A 7844-nucleotide genomic window follows, 5' to 3' on the forward strand; every position below is an offset into this window, starting at 1 on the left:
GTCATTTAATTATGTAAATTAAAGATATTTATTCACATATGAAAATTATGTAATTATCATAATACCTAGATTTTATCAAATACAGAAAGAGCACGAATTTTAAATATGTAGATAGTAAATAATACATAATAAAATTATTTTTATTTTCATTCAATAAACAATTTGTATGTCTATGATTTGCAAGTACATGTTTTAAGAATAATTTTGAGAGTTAATATAGTTTTGTTTTTAACTTTTAAATTATAAATTGTAAATTCTTATATTTATGAAACTTATAAACAAGATCCTTTTTTATACGAAATATTATGATATCGAAGTCGAAGTCCACTTCCATATCTAATATCAGTAGCTTTACCTATCATTATGATTTAAATATTCATTTTTAACATTAGAGGAGAATAGAAAATTTGATTTTCATATTGAGATTCAGATTATATAGGCAGCTATTCTGTAATTTGTAAATAATTTTACTAATTTAAAAATATATTAACGAATTGTAATTAATCAATAGAAAAATTCATAAAGAAACATTTAAAAAATATATAACATACCTTTACAACCTTTAAGACATGCATATGTCGATCGATATAGTGTAGTAGCTACATATAAAAACGAATACACATTTGGGACATTTCGAATACTTAATTTCTGTTCAAATGGGTATTGAAAAAAAAAAATCAAAATTTTCGAGAACGATTAATATTCTTGTATTTAAAAGTTATATTAGCTCATTGGAAAGACATTAGACTAAAAAAGAAACTAATCTCTAAATATTAATTGTAAATAACCTATTTGTGTAATAGATAATTTTCATTTAGGAATTGTTTTTTAATATAAACATATGACGCCTAATTGCGAAACTTGTATTTATTTTATAAAGCTAATTTTAATAAATAATCTCAATTTTACTTATAATATTCGAGAATTACTGGTTTTGTAATAAAAATTGTGTATTACCTAAATTTTCAAATATATTTGAAAAATAAAAATAACATTCCTGTATTGCAAAATAAATATTATAAATTTCAAAAATATTATACATAAATCGCAGTAAATAAACGAAATTAATGTCAGTTAAACTCATATTAAAAAAAATTCATATATTTTGGAAAACTCGAATTTTTCAAATGATATCAAGAAATTGTAAGATATAATTTGCTATGCGAATCATTTATTTCACTTACTTGAATACTTCAAAATGCATGTATAATTACAATCAGTTTTTAGATCAACACCAAGAGCCAATCCTAAGTTAAAAAGACCTTATTAGAAAATATTTAAACAATAACAATGGTTACAATACTCTATTTAATAAATATATTGGTGTTAATTTTCTGTAAAAATTTCAACAATAAAAATGATAAAAAATATAATAGAATACTAATAGTTTTTCTCTGACTATAAATAATATAATATCCAAACTCCATTTAAACCTAATATATAATTATTTACATAAATAATGTAATCATAATACAATATTTAATTTAGAATATTAAAGAATTGAAATATATATTACTACATTCATCAAAATACTTAATACAATTGTACTTAGTCAACAATAATTTAAGAAGAAATAATCAAAATTAAGTAACAGTATATTTATACAAACTAATTAAATTAACACTTGGCCAATAAAATAATTGATTTATGTTAAAAAGTAAAATATGTATCTTACTATTACAGCAGTCGTGGCAATGCTGTTTTGTAAAAGTAAGTTCCCTTAATCCTATAAAATATTAGAATATCAAAATTGGTTCCATGTAAATGATAAATGCCAAGGCATAAGGAAATACCAGTAGTAAATGATATATAGCAGTTGAGAATTAATAAAACCAAGACTGAGAAATGCATTTCTCAAAAATGTTATGTTATTGTTATATTATTTATTAATATTAACAAATCAATTTATAAGTATATATAATGTGAAGATATAATGTCAAAAAAATATATCGTATTATTATCAAATTACATATTTAATAGTTTTGTTATTCCTATAATGTCCGATTTTATATCAATTTATAAATTAAAATTCTTATGTCAATCTTATACATGTATTATTATATCTTGTGATATTCATAGAATATATACAATAGATTCAGAGGATTTCTCGAATGTTATCATTTACGGAAAAATCCTAATGGCTATTGTACAAAATGTGTCCGATGATCCGGCTTGTTCACCAAATCCGGTTAGAAGAACCAAAACGTTTAGAATTAAATCAGAGACCACGTGATATTATGTGGTAGAGGTGTGCGGGTAAGAGGAAGGGATAGCGTATTAAATTCAATATTAACACATCTGTTTGTTCTGCTGTTTATCCCGTTAATTTCCAAATACAGGAATAATTCTTGTTGCTGATATCCATCGATGAATTCTTGGGTTCTGAGCAGATCACACTTGGCTTTAGCATGCACCTTAACCAGAGGTAGGAAAGTTGTAAATTTCCTGATCCTCTTGACGTAGTGCACAGGTGCTATTCCCTGGGAAGTGAGAGATTGTAAAGCTCTTACCACTTCTTCAAGTAGAGCCGCATGATGTCTCTGCGATTGCTTCGTGCGCTGGAGGCACGTGCGCTTTCGATGTTTCTGCAAGATGAGCGCTGAATGACGCGAAGACGGATACATTATGCGTGTGAGGCACTAGCTCGATTTTCCTTCAGTACAGGCAATAGAATTAGTTAACTACCTTTGTTAAGTACCTTTGAAGCGGCATTAATCCTTTAAGTATGCTCAGTGACCTGGCTCCTAGAGAAACCTTGATTGGGAGATGATAGGTATGACGCCTTGAGTATATGAGACTACAAACGAAGACTAGTCTTGGATTTAGCTGAGAGAACTTTGCCACGTCCTTCTTCTATGAGGACTTCAACGTAAATACTTGTATTCGGACTTTGATGAGCAAACTTTTTTTCTTCTTCATTTTTCTTTGAGCACTTCAACGTGAGTGATTAAATCTTATGGTTGTCCCTCTTAAATACAGTTTACTGATTATGGTGTCCACTTGGGATCCCTTCCCGTTTCTTGTGTCCAATCAAAGAGCTTGCGGCTTATAGAGCGAGAGCAGCGACTCTCGCGGCATCGCCTTCAATCATGAAGCTCAGCCTTCTCTTGGCCTTCGTGGCAAGAAGAGCTTTCGATCTAATTGTCCTCGACGCGCCTCTGTCGGTCGCATGACAGACTTGACAACAGGGGTGGGGGCGGTACATACCGTTCGATTTTAGATTTTGGGTATAGCGATTCTTTCCAGCTGCCTAATGAGTTCGGTTTTCCCGAGCCTAACGACTTGTTTTGCCAGATGTTTAATGATACTCTTGCCAGATGTTTTATGGCATGGGAAAGGTTCTCGCAACCTCGAACAGCTATCATTTTAAGGAAAGATGTCAAGGGTTATAATTTTGGGGAAAAAGATTCGCCGGTCATAGCTTCTATGAAAATTCTCCAATGGTCGTTGGAAGTTCGGAAAAGCTGGTACATCCGAAATGATACAAGCGCACAATGGTTTCCATTGTTTCTCGCATCATAGTCGCACCCATTGTTCTAGTGCTATGATCGACCGTTTGTTATCAACAAACAAAGTTGTCGCGTGGATATTTAAGGCAAACGCATCATGACATAAGCGTTACTCAGTAATGAGCCAATCAGTCAAGATTCATATTGCCAAACAAAGTTACGGAAGCAGTCGCAAGCCTTATAACCAATACTAGTAACTCTAGCTCGAGGTCATCTAAGACTTTCCTCATATGCAGTAGCTGCCGAAGGGCTTTTACATACTAGGTGCAGTCATTGTGAAGGCCTTTCTCATCCTTCCACACCTCAAGAAAGCTTGGAGGAGACCAGCAATCACCAGTTACCACCACGTGACACTACACGAAGAAGTGTCAAGTCTCACTTTTCAGTGTAGTACTTCACTACCAAGCTAACTGTATCAAGAGGATCCGGAGATTTACGACCTCCTACGTCTACATGTAGTGCATGCTGACACCACGTGGCAACAAAAAAGAAACAGCAAGATCTCACAGTTTCAGATCGTCAACATAGAATTATTATAGCACGAAAAGCTGATGTGTTAAATACTGAATTAAAGTGCTACCCCTTCGAATTGCCAACACTTTTCTCCCACCACACAACTGATCGCCATAGCCTAATTCTAAACAGTATATATAATGCGAAGACATGATTTCAAGAGAAATATATTGTATTATTATCAGAGTACATATTTAATAGTTTTTTATTCATATAATGTCCGTTTTAATACCTATTTATTAATTTTATTTTTTATAATAATATTACGCAAGGAATATTGCTCCTTATAATATTTATAGTAGTGCGTGATAGTTAGTTATTGCGAGTTTCAGCTCCGTACTATTATTTGTAGAACATTCATCCAATTTCTGCTCGTAAGTCGTAATTTCATCCCGGGAATAATCAGAAAAGTTTATTTGTTATTCTTTTTGCTTTACTGACTACAATGCGAATTATAGCTTACATTGGATTTTCCTTCAAAATATGTGCAATTTATTTTACAATGCCATGAGAATGCAATTATTGACATGATTAATTAATATAGATTGTAAAATTCGGATGAAAAATAAAATATATTTTTAGGGTAGTTCAATTTGGAATATGGAAGTAATAACTTGAAAGATCTTAAAATATTTAAAAAACAATAATTTCGTCTGTGACAGAATATTAACTTTATAATCTATTGCCGACTTTTCGAGATTGTGTTGAGCAATCAACCCGATTTCAGTTCATTTTGTTCTTTCCATTCTAAAAATTTAAATTTAAATATTTTTCGATCAGTAACTCGTAGTTTCGTACTACTAGTTTTTGTGGTATACTAAAAGGAAACCGCTAAATCTTCGAAATATTTAGTGAAAAATCAATTACGAATTATACTTAGAAAATCGATTAAAGACTGATGTTATAAATGCCGTCTTTCATGAGTCATGAATTAGATAACTTTAAAATCGAAAAATCTTAGTATGAATGTTTGAACTATGCATGTTGTTTATGAGTTTTTTTTTTAATATGCTTGTATTTTTGTTAAATTGATAGTTTTGTTATTCATTTTAATACCGTTTTATATACAAATTTTTATTAAATCTTTTACTTTCTATAATCAATACAAAAATTAAGAATTTTTTTTTATATTTTCTAATTTACTTCGCTATGTGGTAATATAATTTTAATTGAGTGTGATACAATATTTATTGATTCAGTATTTAAACATTTCATTTTATCGATTGCCATATTCCATAAATTCTTATCGTTGTGTGTTTCCTAGATTTAGACTCTAAAAAATGTATAATAACGTTATCAAAATAATATAAAATGTTTATAATCTTTTATGTTTACTTAATAGTAATTTGATTAAAACGAAAATGTGCTATTTCTATGTATATTAACTCTATAAAGTCTTTTTTTTATATATTTACTTTTTGGAAACTGAAAATCACATGATTTCTCACAATCAACTCTGCACTCTTGAATGATAGCTAAAATATCGAAGCAAACAAATTAATAACATATAAATTGAGTTAGTATAATTTACACACACACACACACACGCGCGCGCACACACATATATATATATATATATATATATATATATATATATAAATTAAGAAATTAAAAAAAAATAATGAATAAATATCAAATAAAATAACTGTAAAAATGATTTTTGGAGTTATCTAAATTGAAATTATTAGTCGACCAACAAACTATATCAGCTGTCTACAATATTATCAATTTTCTTAATTTTTCTTTTTCCTGATATAGTTGGTTGTATACATATTTAATGATTTAATGATTTAATGAATGTTTTAATAATGATAGTAATTATTGATTGCTTATTGTTTTCATAATACCAAATTAAAGAAAAATAAAATTACAATGCTTTTAAATTTTTTTCTTTTTATATTTAGTAATATTTCTTAAGTGAATATAAATATATAATGACAAAAATTTAACAAAATGATAATATATATACCTAACACATCTTAATTTTTTAATTTATGCAGAATTAAAACACTAATATGCATAATTATTTTAATTAATAATATTAATCACATTTTTATCTTACTTTTACATGCATTAAGGCAGCTCTCTATTCTATTATAAATTTGAGGTTCTATAAAATATAGAATATATATAATTACATAATTTTCATATGTGAATAAATATCTTTAATTTACATAATTAAATGACGGGATGGCATGAAGGTTTATTGATAAAATTTAAATATTATTGTAACAAACATTACAACTTCCTTGATAATACATTTAAAAACAGAATAATCGTTGATTACCAAATATTGATATATTGTATAAAATTTGCTGCATTAATAAAACTAACTATACTTTTATTTGCGATAATATCAAAATTTAACAAAGCTTTAAAGAAAATACATTTTCAAACTATGAAATAAAATGATGAGTAAAGCAAGATAATTTTAATTAGCTGTATGGAGGTAGAAAGTTAGTTTAAATAGTCAAATTCTAAATAATTAGTTAAATAAAATTGGATGAAAATATTTCTAATTCCTGTTATGTATAATTATTTAAATAGTACAATAGACAGACTCGTGTGTGTAATATTGAAGTTGATGATGTTAATCTGAAACTATTAAATCCAGCATACAGAATGAATCCCGTTGTTAACATTTACAGTAAATAGACTTGCGGGAAAATAAATGAAATGACGTACGAATAGTTTAATAATATAAATATGGAACGATGTGTTTGGTTTTTCCAAACATTATGATGAGTTATCGAGGTCGTTTTCGTAAATTCAGTAATATGTATTTCATTTCTTTAATATTCTAGATTAAAGATTGAATTATAATTACATTACTTATGCAACTAATTATATATTAGGTTTAAATGGAGTTTGGATATTATATCATTTATAGTCAGATAAAGAACTATAGTATTCTAATATAATTTGTATCGGTTTTATAATTTATATTATTTAGAAAACATAAACATTAAAATTTATTTGAAATATAATTTCTAGGATCCAATAATATTGCTTTATTTTATTAAATCAGAGCCTTTTTATTTAACCTCAGGTCTCCCGGTTGCTCAAAAGACTGAATGCGATTACTCTTGCATTCTAAAGTATTCAAGTAAGTAGAATGTAATTTTCATATACAAAATGATATATTTTCACGTATTGAAAGCGTTAGAAATATAAGCGCGTTTTAAAAATATGAAAATTACTTAAATAATAGAAGAACAAATAATAAATTCGCAATTTTAATATGATATTATCTAATATTATTGACATTTTTATCATTTCATTTTGCAACAAACGAATTTTATTGTTGTTTCTCAATTAAAATTTGAAATTATAAAATATAAAATTTGTATTATAAATCAGTAATTAATATATATAGACACAGATAGAATTGTAATGATGTACTAAAAATTATCTTTGTATTACAAATACAAATCTCAATAACATCGTCAGTGTATAATTAATATGAAGTAATTATATAAATATAATAAATAATTTTTTTAATCTATCAATAATACAATTTAAAGAATTATTCTGTTTTATAATTGCTATTAAGAAATAAATAATTATTCCCTCACAATTATTACTCAATAATATGATACTTAAATAAAATAATCATGTATAAAACACTTTTGAATAATCTGGTATTTTATCATTCAGTATATTTATAACATGTTTAATTTTCTAAAATCATTTTTATATATTTTATATTATATTATTTAGCAGGTACACTATTTCGAACATTAGTTTTATGTCTTAAGGGTTGTCGAGGTAAGTCATGTATTATAGTTACATAATTATAATGTATTATGTGTATGATGTTTT

General features: G+C 27.1%; 1 long non-coding RNA gene across 1 annotated transcript; it reads right to left on the bottom strand.

Moving 5' to 3' along the window:
* Nucleotides 1-5198: 5198 nt before the first annotated feature.
* Nucleotides 5199-6134, bottom strand: LOC105362624 (uncharacterized). Its single transcript, XR_912902.1, has 3 exons — nucleotides 6085-6134; nucleotides 5438-5497; nucleotides 5199-5295 (listed from the first exon to the last, which is right to left on the bottom strand). It is a non-coding gene; the product is annotated as an uncharacterized LOC105362624 (long non-coding RNA).
* Between the last annotated feature and the right edge of the window lie 1710 nt (nucleotides 6135-7844).

Source organism: Ceratosolen solmsi, unplaced genomic scaffold (assembly GCF_000503995.2).
Source record: "Ceratosolen solmsi marchali unplaced genomic scaffold, CerSol_1.0 scaffold10, whole genome shotgun sequence".
Taxonomy (NCBI): Eukaryota; Metazoa; Arthropoda; class Insecta; order Hymenoptera; family Agaonidae; genus Ceratosolen; species Ceratosolen solmsi.